The 11,459-nt window shown below is 49.8% G+C and overlaps 1 protein-coding gene across 18 annotated transcripts in view; it reads right to left on the reverse strand.

Annotated features, from left to right (window-relative positions):
• Positions 1 to 10,278, reverse strand: part of INPP4A (inositol polyphosphate-4-phosphatase type I A) — a 143,855-nt gene extending 133,577 nt beyond the window's left edge. For all 18 annotated transcript variants that reach the window (XM_089326013.1, XM_051842661.3, XM_008253627.5 and 15 more), the window contains exon 1: positions 10,031 to 10,278. The gene's annotated coding sequence lies outside the window, so the exon portion shown is untranslated. The remainder of the gene's footprint in view (positions 1 to 10,030) is intronic.
• Between the last annotated feature and the right edge of the window lie 1,181 nt (positions 10,279 to 11,459).

Below are 11,459 nucleotides of genomic sequence, written 5' to 3' on the forward strand. Positions count from 1 at the left end.
GGCCCAACATTTTAAAAACAGATTACTAGTGGCTAGCATTGTGGCATAGCAAATTGGGCTACCACCTGCAACACTGGTGTCCCATGTGGATGCTGGTTCAAGTCCTAGATGCTCTACTTCCAACCTAGCTCCCTGCTGATGCATCTGGGAAGGCAGTGGAGGATGGCCCAAGTCCTTAGGCCCCTGCACCACAAGGGAGACCCAGATGGAGTTCTAGGCTCCTAGTTTCGGCCTGGCCCAGACCTGGCCATTGCAGCCATTTGGGGAGTCAACCAGCAGATGGAAAATCTTTGTTGCTCCCTCTATGTAGCTCTGCCTTTCCAAAAAAAGAAAAAAGAAAAGAAAGGCAAAGATGCTGAGGGGAAAACAGGGTTACTAAGATTGTCAAGTTGAAGGGGGAGGAGGTGGACAGAACATCCCCACCTACACTGTTCCAGCCCAGAGTTCACAGGTCTGTCCCACTCAGACTACTAAGCCCCTGGGAGCCGGGCCTATTTCCCAGTTTACACAGCAGACTGTCAACTCAGGTTCACATCCAGCACTTTTGCTCCCCACAATCCAGCTTGTCTCCTCCCCCAAGAAACAGACACAGACATGTCAAAGACATGATTGCATATGATTTGTGGTACCCAACACCTACCATAACTTCCTCTAGGCCAGCCAATGTGACTTGGAAGCTGTCCTGTCACTGGGGGAACAACGGAGGATTCACCTCCAGCAAGGCGGAGCTCTTGCTCTCTCTGTAGGCAGACAGATGCTGACCCACCTTGTCAGACAGAGGATAGCTGCATCAAGCATTCAGGGATAAACCTCCCTGAAATCAACGCTTCCTGCCTCCGCCTCCCAGTTTCTCAGAGTGGCTGTGCTAAGCACCCCCAACACCATCAGGAGGGTCTGGCCCAGGTGTCAAATCCCACAGACAGCAAACCAGAAGGTTTAGAAGCTTCTGACTGCTGTCCCCACGGCACCAGCTCCACTGTCCCTGGCCCACACCACTGAAAGACTCCTCTCATCTTAGATCCACTGTTGTTGATCTCTGCTGAGTCTCAGATCCCCAGGTTCAGACAGAAGCCACAGACTCTATCCCCAAGAAAAAAGCCAACTGTATACACGTCCAGTGTAGCTCCCTTGTCCCCACTCAGCCTTCACTCAGCCCCTGGATTGACAGGTCCTTATCAAAACCCATGGTAAGAAACAATCAGGATGTAACATGCAAAATATACCACACACAGATAACTGTTTTACAAAAAAAATAAAATAAAAAAGAAAAAGAAAAAAGAAAGAAAAGAAAAGATGCCTCTTTCCCATAAGAACAAGTACTTGGGTTTTTGCTATTTTATTGAAAAAACCTTTTTAGAATGCTAGTCATAACCTCACATTGATTTAATGAAGTACTGCCATTTGAAAAACAGGGCTGTGGGGCCTCCTCCAGTCTGTCTCCTCCTCAGGCACTCTTCCTTCCTCAGTAATTGGTGCTAATGTGGTTACAGCTTAGTGCAAGACTGCCCCTAAACATCATTTTTATGTAGTGAGATGAACCTGCAGATGAAGTCTTGGAAAGTCAAGAAAAATACCTAAACTTACTTATTTCAAGAAAAACTCAGAAAAGGGGGCTATTCTGATCTCACAAATCACACCATGGAAGTAGTGCTTTTACTTCATTCAGACATCAGGCGGAAGTTGTACTTGTGAAAAGAGGGACATGAGCAGGTCATCCTGCTGGAGAAAGCGTCCGCGTCCCACTGAAAGTAGTCCCTACCACTGCTCCAGGCCAAGTCTCGAAACACTTCCCTAGCTCCCACTAACACACTGTTCTCTACTTTTTCTAACTGGGTGAAGAACAGCAGAGTGTGCAAACTCTACATATCTGAACACACGTCAGGAATGGCTTCAGGAAGCGCATCCGAAGAGTCAGTTCAGACCCTGGGTGCTGGCCCGGTGGATGTATCCCGGCTAGGCCAGAGACACAGCCCGGGAGAAAGGTATGACTGATGCTGCTTCCTTTAGTATCAAGTCCTAGAGGAAGGGTATGGGCCACTCTCAAAGAAGCTAGAAAGGCTATAGGTATGGATGTCAGGAAACCTGGCAGACCTGATTAGCTGTAACATAAGGGAGACCAAGGAGAGCAGAGCTGCCCATGGATCCTTAAACACCTGCCATGCCACTCAGATCACCCTGTGGGATGACCACCCAATATCCACTCTCCCTTCCTTCCATTCTGGGACCTGGCCTTGCTGGGTTTCAGGAAGAGTCACCCCCATCTCCAGCTAGGGAGTAGGGGTTGAGAAAGCATTTTCCAAATTTGACCTTGTATCAGAATCACCTGGGGGGCTTGTCAAAACAGATTTCTGGGGTCCATCACTAGGTTTGATGGGGCCTGGGAAGGTGCATTCCTAACCAGTTCTCAGGTGATGCTGATGGTCAGGTGACCACCCTGGAGAAACACTAACCTTAGCCAATCAATGTACAGCACTCTCATGCAGATCATCCATTTTGAAAAATGCACGCAACGCAGAAGAGGGGAAGAAAGGCACTCCACATCTTAGGGTGAATTAATCTGATAATTTAGTTTCCATAACAGCAGCTGATGCCAGCTGCATGGGGGCTACAGAGAGAGGTGAGCAAGAAGGCACAGGGCATTTTTAGGAGACCTTAGAATCCCACTCTTGAAGGTGCAATAGGTGAGTTAAGCCATTGCTTGGCACACCCAGGTTGGAGTAGCCAGCACTACAGAAATGCTGGTTTGAGTCCCAGCTACTCCACTTACTGGCCCAGCTTCCTGCTAATGCACACCCTAGGAGATAGTAGATGACAGCTCAAGTGCTTGGGACCCTACCACCCTTATGGGAGACCCAGAGCAGTTCCTGGCTTCTGGCTTTGGCCTGGCCCAGTCCTGCCTGTTGCAGGCATGTGGGGAATGAACCACTAGATGGAAGATCTCTCTCTCTCTCCTTCTCTGTCACTCTACCTTTCAAGAGATGAAAATAAACATTTTTCGTTAAAGGTACAACAAGGATGCCAGGAACCTGAGGTCAGGAGAACTGGGAGGTATTGGTTCAGCCTCTGCAAGGGTCCCAAGAAGGGGAGGTGGGATGGGGTAAATGCTTTCCTTCTCCAGAGTCTCCAGTGCTGCCCCTGGAAGTGGGAGGACACCCCTGTCTATTCCAGAAAATTGACACCTCATCTTTATCACCACAGCATGAGCCTCCTACAGCTCCAACCATAAAAATTTATCTGTCTCCAAGGCCCTCACCAGACAAATCTCACTGAAACAAACTATTCATTAAAAAGCTTTTCATCTTGCACCTGCCCAAGGTTGCAGGCAAACACCAGGGGCCAGCTGGACTGGCTGGTGCACAGAAGAAAAAAAAAAAAAGCAGCAGGAGGAAGGTGTATGGTACATGCAGAAACCAGAAAGAGAAGACATGCCTGCAGCATCCAGAGCCCAGCTTCCCAATCCCGAGCAGGTTATGAGGAAAGAGACACTTGAGGGCTTAAGGCCCTGAAGAAAAGGCTGATGCAATTCCAAGCTGCATGCTGACCACACATGCTCTAGACATGAACTCACCCTAACAGCTCATGTCCTCACCATTACCAGGCGCCACTCCAAGCACTTGATGTGTGATAACTCACTTAATCCCCAGTAAGCCCCTGCGGCTGCTGCCACCATCAGCCCAGTTTTCCACGTGAGAAAGCAGGCAAAGATTAGGCTACTTGCTCAAAGTCACACAGCTAGTCGGAGACTCCCAGAAGTTCCCCAATACTTTGAAAGATTGGCATGTTCAGCAAACCAGAATGAGTAAAAGAAGTTCTGAATTTAGCAAGCAAAATACTGAGACTAGAAATCATTGCTCCTAAGGAGTCCAGGGAATTAATTTTCATCCCTATACTGACACATAAAGTGAAACACTTATTTTTAGATTCCTGTGAAGAAAGCTACATGATTTAATGGAAGTGGCACTAGACCCAGACAAACCTGGGTTTGAATCTTGGTTCAGCTTCATTCAACACAACACTCTCCTGAGAGGACCTCAGAGGATGTTTGGGGGGACCTGGTCAGGCTGGGCATGCAGGAGGTACCCAGAAGAGAACGGGTTCCTTCTCCTTTAGCACAACAAATGCATCACACTTAAAGGAGCTTTCTAAGGCAGCAAGAATAAAGTCCAAAGTTACAATAACTTCCACTTCCACAACACTACGGAAAACAACCTAATAAAACATTGGCAAAGGATATGAACAGGTAGTTCACGGAAACTAAAACATACACTGGCAAGAAAGGGTCTTCAAAGAAAGAAGAAGGAGAAGGAGAGGAAGGAGAGGAAGGAAAGAAAGGAGAGAGAGAGAGAGAGAAAGAGAGAGAGAGAGAGTGAGTCTTCAGTATTTTTTGGCAATTTCGGAAATGAAAGGCGCCGCGGCTCAATAGGATAATCCTCCGCCTTGCGGTGCTGGCACACCAGGTTCTAGTCCAGGTCGGGGCGCCGGATTCTGTCCCGGTTGCTCCTCTTCCAGGCCAGCTCTCTGCTGTGGCCAGGGAGTGCAGTGGAGGATGGCCCAAGTACTTGGGCCCTGCACCCCATGGGAGACCAGGAGAAGTACCTGGCTCCTGGCTTCGGATCAGCGCGGTGCACCGGCCGCAGCGGCCATTGGAGGGTGAACCAACGGCAAAGGAAGACCTGTCTCTCTCTCTCACTGTCCACTCTGCCTGTCAAAAAAAAAAAAAAATTTTAAAACAATGCCTTCTTTGCCCATTAGGGCAGGCAAAATGAACAAGATTCATTCTCTTCAATGTCGGCTAAATTGAAGGGAAACATGCATTTTACACATTTATGGAGTACAAACTGACAAGGCCTCTTGAGAGCTATTTGGCAAAACTATCAATTCAAAGTGACTCTTTGGTCCAGAAATGTTACTTGTGGGCATCTAGAAGACTGGAAGATTTGTACTAACAGTGATGGAGTGCACAGATCTCTCACTATTTTTAGGACAAAGAGGCACAATGTTAATTTCCATCAGTAAGGAATGGTTCAATAAATTATGGTACATTCATACTCTGGAATTAATAACACAAGGCAAACTTGCCATGTCAGCACAAACAGCTCTCCTAGTCACAGCATTAAATTACAAAGCAAAGGAAAACTGTTTGGTGCAGTAATTAAGATGCCACTTGGGGGGGTCAGCATTGTGGCATAGTGTGTAAAGCTACTGTCTACAGCACTGGCATTCCATATGGGCACCAGTTCATGTCCCAGCTGCTCCACTTCTGATCCAGCTCTGTGCTGATGGCCTGGGAAAAGCAGCAGCAGAGAATGGGCCAAGTGTTTGGGCCCCTTCCACCCATGTGGAAGACCCAAATGAAGGCTCCTAGCTTCGGCCTGGCCCAGCATTGGCCGTTGCAGCCAACCGGGGAATGAACCAGCAGATGGAAGATCTCTCTGTCTCTCCCTCCCTCTCTGTAACTCTGATTTTCAAATAAATAGATCTTTAAAAAAATAAGAATAAGAAGATGCCACTTGGGACCCCTGCATTGCCATTCCAACATGGGATGCAGGCGTCCCAAGCAGTATCTTCTGATTCCAGCTCCCTGCTTATGTGCACCCTGGGCGACAGCAGTGACTGCCCTAGTACTGGGATCCCTGCCACCCACGTGGGAAACCAGGCTTCCAGCTTCAGGTTGGCCAGCATTTCCTGGGTAGACAATAGAAATGAGATCTCTGTCTACCTTTCAAAGACATTCTTTAAAAAAAAATTTTTTTTTGTAAAAAAAGCAAATCATAGCAAATACTGTGTAACACAATTACATCTGTGTTTACAGTAAGAGTATCCACTGATAAGGTGTAGAACTAGGGACCTCTCAGTAGCAATGAGCACACTGGGGCCTACAGCTTGGTTTCTAACACCACCCCTCAAAGAACCAGGGCCAGGGAAGTACAAGCTGAGTCTTGAAGATTTTTGTGCTGGGGAAAAAAATGAAGTTCTCACAGAATGATGTGGATATGTCAAAAGGATATAAGAGCCACTCGAAGGGATTCCCACTGGCCAAATCTGGGACAACTAGAGTAAAAAAAAAAAATAGAGAGAGTAACAGGAGTTACAGACAAAATCTTTTGAATAAAATTTAAAAATTAATGAGGGAGAAAAAAAAACCTATTTCTTTCAACAAAACTCCAGCCACTCCACGTAAAAGGAAATGTGGAACTAGAAAATCACCATCTGTCCACTATCATAACTGAATCAAGCAAGAAGCAGCAACTGATGCTAAAACCAGTGGGTGAAAATACAAAGAGTAACAGTGTATTTACACTGTCTCAAACATCTTCCTATGAGATACATATTGACTACAAGGCAGAAAAGGCAACTTGTCAATGAGGCCCATACCATCTTAGTCATCAAAGTCAGCTGGGCCAGTGTACCGCAGGTGACTCCTGATGGAGCACGCGGACGAAACTGCAGCAGCAACCCTGCAGCTCCCGCCAGAAGGGCACAACCTGAATCCAATCATGAGGAATCACAGGAAGCCCAAACTGAGAGACGTTATCTAAAAAGACAAAGTCACTAGTCTTCAAATATGTCAATGCCATGAGATACAAAGAAGACCTGGGAACTGTTTCAGATTAAAGAAGACCACAGAGGTAGAACAATCTAATGCAATAGGAAATCTAGGATTTTCTTTTGCTATAAAGGTCATTACTAAGGCAATTGGCAAGATTTGAATAAGACATGTACATTACATGCAGATGCTGTATCAACATTAATCTCTTGGTTTTTAATAACTGTACTGCCATAATGAAACAATGTTTTTACTTTTTATTTATTTATTTATTTGACAGGTAGAGTTATAGACAGTGTGAGAGAGAGACAGAGAGAAAGGTCTTCCCTCTGTTGGTTCACTCCCCAAATGGCCGCTACTGCCGGAGCTGCACCAATCCGAAGCCAGGAGCCAGGTGCTTCCTCCTGGTCTCCCGTGTAGGTGCAGGGCCCAAGCACTCGGGCCATCCTCCACTGCCTTCCTGTGCCACAGCAGAGAGCTGGACTGGAAGAGGAGCAGCCGGGACTAGAACCCATATGGGATGCTGGCACCGCAGGCAGAGGATTAACCAAGTGAGCCACGTTGTCGGCCCAAAACAGAATGTTTTTAGAAAATACAAAGTGAAGAATTTGGAGACAAGGCATCAAGCCTGCAACTATTAAATAGTTCAGAAAAAAATCACACATGAAAGAGAAAGGAATTAAAGCAAAGGCAGCAATATGTCAAGATTTGGAGAGTCCAGGTAAAGGCTATCTGAGAATTCTTTGGCTTATTCTTGCAAGTCTTTTGTGAGTCTGAAATCATATCAAAATACAAAAAGAAAAAAAGAAAGCAGAGAGGCCGGCGCCGCGGCTCAGTAGGCTAATCCTCCACCTTGCGGCGCCGGCACACCGGGTTCTAGTCCCGGTCGGGGCACCGGATTCTGTCCCGGTTGCTCCTCTTCCAGGCCAGCTCTCTGCTGTGGCCAGGGAGTGCAGTGGAGGATGGCCCGAGTACTTGGGCCCTGCACCCCATGGGAGACCAGGAGAAGCACCTGGCTCCTGCCTTCGGATAGGCGCAGTGCGCCAGCCGCAGCACGCCGGCCGCAGCGGCCATTGGAGAGTGAACCAACGGCAAAAGGAAGACCTTTCTGTCTGTCTGTCTCTCTCACTGTCCACTCTGCCTGTCAAAAAAAGAAAGAGAAAGAAAGAAAGAAAGAAAGAAAGAAAGAAAGAAAGAAAGAAAGAAAGAAAGAAAGAAAGCAGAGCATGCATATGCATAGAAATACAGGTAAATTCCTGGGGATTAGGTTCAAGATGGTATTTTCCTTATAAGCACACAGAGACACACAAAGCAAGCCCACTTGTTTTGTTACTATTGATCTCCCCAGAGTAAGCTCTTCTCACAGGGCTTCTGTTCTAGGACCACACAGAGCAGGGGAAAAGCTGTTTTAAGGCTCTCTTTCCAGACCAGCTCATTAATCAAGTTCTACAAAAGCAGCAGCCACATAATCAAGCCAGCCTCACTACAGATTCGTGCGATTTTTTTTCCCTCAGTGAAAGTCAAATTTTCCTGACACCATGAATAGCTGATGATCCTAAGGGAACATCTGGAATACAAAGGCTTAAAAGGGATTTTTTTCATTAAAAAAATCAGGATAAAACTGATGATGAACAGTAAGTCAGTCTCTCTCTCTCCAGTCTACCTTATCCTTGTTGAATTCTTCAGAAACGAGGCCACGGGGTGGGAGCAGGGAATCAGCTGGTCCCACAGCGCCCTTCTGGGTCTGTTCCCAGGGTGCATCCATGGAGAGGCTCCAGAGAACGCTCCCAGGCCGGCAGCTGGCTAACGGACTTGCAGACCCAAGGGTCTCTGAGAAACACATGCCGTCTTTCCAGTGCACTGCCAATGACCGACAAGCTCTCATGTATATTATTTGATTTCATCCTGTCCTGAAAGTGATTTTAAAAAAACACTACTATTTAGTTTCATAGCAATGCCCCACATCCAGTTTCCAGAACAATGGGATAAACTAAAAGGCTTACCCTTGGTACCATGTCTACTTGGGAGACAGGACCTATGGGGACAAACACTCTGAGATGGACTACAACCAAATGAAAGCACCACAGGTAAAGTAGCTAGGTCAGTACAACTGATTCCATCAGCGAGCCCAGTAGAAATCCAGTTCTTTCTCTTTGAATCTGCCCAGCCTGGCTCCCTTGAAGCCCCTTCTTCCAGCCAAACCCTCCCAGGAACTTCAGCTTGATGCTACTGAGGTGTGTTTACAAGACACGGCAGGCCTTGTAGGCTCCATTCAAGAGCAACGACGCCCTGGGCCATGGTCTCCTGACAAGACCCCTCCAACAGGACAACCAGGCTGGCCGTCTCACAGGGCCAGCATCACTCACCTTTCTTCAAAGAAGCCAGTCAATCTTCGAGGAAGAAACATTTCAGCAAAGCATTCCCCAGACACAGGCCCCAGCCCACAGCCGAACACAAAATTCCTGTTGCAGAAAGCCTGTTCTCAACCGAAGACAAATCAAGCTTAAGTCTAGGACAACCTATAGCTATTGTGTGTGTACTGCCCAAGGCCAAGAGCATGTAGATTCCAAAGACAAACTCAGCCAAGAAGGTTCTGTTCTTGCCTTTTGGAGCTGAGAACCCTGACGCCTAAGGTTAGCAAGTGCACACAACTCACTGTGAACACGGGGAGGGAGGAGGCAGAATTTCATGTCAACATCCACACCACCACCCCACCCCCTATCCCATTATAATGGGCAGGTGACAAATCAAATTCTACGGCAGCCACCAGACACAAAACACGGGGACCAGCAAAGCAACAGAACACGGGCTTCTCCACCGCCCATCCCCTCCTCCTCGCCAGGGGAATATTTTCATCATCTGTCATGATGGATGAACTATGGGCAGGAGGAGCGCATCCTTATGTAATGGCAGAGAGCAGGCCAGCAAGAGGCCATCGGCGCTCCCTCCCTGCGCCCACAAAGACAGACAGGTACCCGGAGCGTCTCGGGCTCCCGTGGCCTACGCGTTCAGGGCTGGAGAGAGGGCCACAAAGCCCCGCAAACGTCTCCGGCCAGGGAACAGGCATGAGGAGTTGCCAGGATGCAGACCTGATTTCCAACACCTGGGTGCGTGTTTTTTTTTTTTACCAGGCTGTGTTTACTCCAAAACACCGAGGCCAGGCCTGCCTGGAACCTCGGGAGTCCCTAGCCCCGGCCCGGGAGACGCCGCAGGGCAGGGTTCGGGCGCGCGTCCTTCTCCCCCCCGCGCCCGGCGCGGCGCGCGCTCGGCACCCGCGACAGCCCCGGGCGCGGGGTCGGCCGGACTCGGATGGTTCTGCAAAGACGCCACGGCCGGGGATCCGCTAGGCTGGGCGATTTCCATGACAACCGCAGGCGCCGTCCCCGCGCGGCCCAGGCGAGGCAGCGGGACGCGGCCCCCGCACCCGCGCGCGCCCCCGGCCCCCTCAGCCGCCGCGTCTCCCGGCTCCCCCGGCCCACCTACCTGGTGCGCCCGCCGCCCAGCTGTCCCGCCGTCCTCAGTCCCCGCCGGGCCGCGCGCCCGAACCCCGCTGCCGCACCACCAGCAGCGCCGCGGCTCGAACGTCCGGTCCACAGCTGCGGAATCTGCCTCACGTGCTCGTCCTCCTGCCCCGGCCCGTAGCGCAAGCCCTGGCCGCGAACCTGTCGCCCGCTGGCCACCCGAACACCGGCTACCGCCGCCGCTCCGGACGCCGCGCTCCGCCCCGCCCTGGACCCGCCCCCTCGCCGCGCATGCGCGCCCCGCCCCGGCTGGCTCCGCCTCCCCGGCCGCCGAGGCAGGTGTCAGAGGCGCTCAGTGGAGTCGTGAGCCAGCGGCCGGCGCGGACCTCGGGAGTGAGCGCGCCTCCCCAGGTGCAGTCGCACTCAGGCCCGGAGGGGGTCCTTGGGAACTGCACGTTCCAACCGGAAACCAGCGAGGGAGTCACAGTCACGAGGCTGTCAGCGCACAGATTTGCACAAGGGAGAGAGGGATTGCTGACGACTGGGTGCGCTGCGTGTCTGTCCTTGAAGACTGTTCTGACGCGTGCATGAACGTGCGTGTGCAGATTTCCAACAAACACCTGACACGTCTCCCCTCAAGTCCCATATTTTGTATGGGGGGGGAGGGAATAGTAGTTAAAAGTCTTGGAAGACATGACGTTAATTTTAATTAATTTTATTTGAAAGGCAGGAGACAAATTATTGAGAGACCGGAGACAAATTCCCCCAAATTCTTGGGACTCTGGGTCTCCCATATGGGTGGCAGGGATTCAACCACTTGAGCCATCACCAGCCTTCCCAGGGTGCACATTAGGGGTAAGCTGGAGTTGAAAACAGCCAGGACTTTAATCCCGGCCGGCTGTATTATGACTTTAAACCTCAATATTTCTGCTTGAGAAAGGGTAACACTGGACTGAACTTTGTCTTATCTTTGAAACTTCATTATGTCTCATCAAGAAAAAAAAAAAATCTTTCTTCCTGAAAATTCTTAAATGAGGCCGGCGCCGCAGCTCACTAGGCTAATCCTCCGCCTTGCGGTGCCTGCACACTGGGTTCTAGTCCCGGTCGGGGTGCCGGATTCTGTCCCGGTTGCTCCTCTTCCAGGCCAGCTCTCTGCTGTGGCCAGGGAGTGCAGTGGAGGATGGCCCAAGTACTTGGGCCCTGCACCCCATGGGAGACCAGGAGAAGCACCTGGCTCCTGCCTTCGGATCAGCGCGGTGCACCAGCCGCAGCTCGCCGGCCTCGGCGGCCATTGGAGAGTGAACCAACGGCAAAGGAAGACCTTTCTCTGTCTCTCTCTCTCACTGTCCACTCCGCCTGTCAAAAAAAAGAAAGAAAGAAAGAAAAAAATAAAAATTCTTAAATGAACACCATTTAATAAACCGGAAATACTACCTCTAGGTCAGAGTTTG

The sequence above is a fragment of the Oryctolagus cuniculus genome, chromosome 2 (assembly GCF_051225735.1).
Source record: "Oryctolagus cuniculus isolate XC-2025 breed Fujian yellow rabbit chromosome 2, ASM5122573v1, whole genome shotgun sequence".
Classification (NCBI taxonomy): Eukaryota; Metazoa; Chordata; class Mammalia; order Lagomorpha; family Leporidae; genus Oryctolagus; species Oryctolagus cuniculus.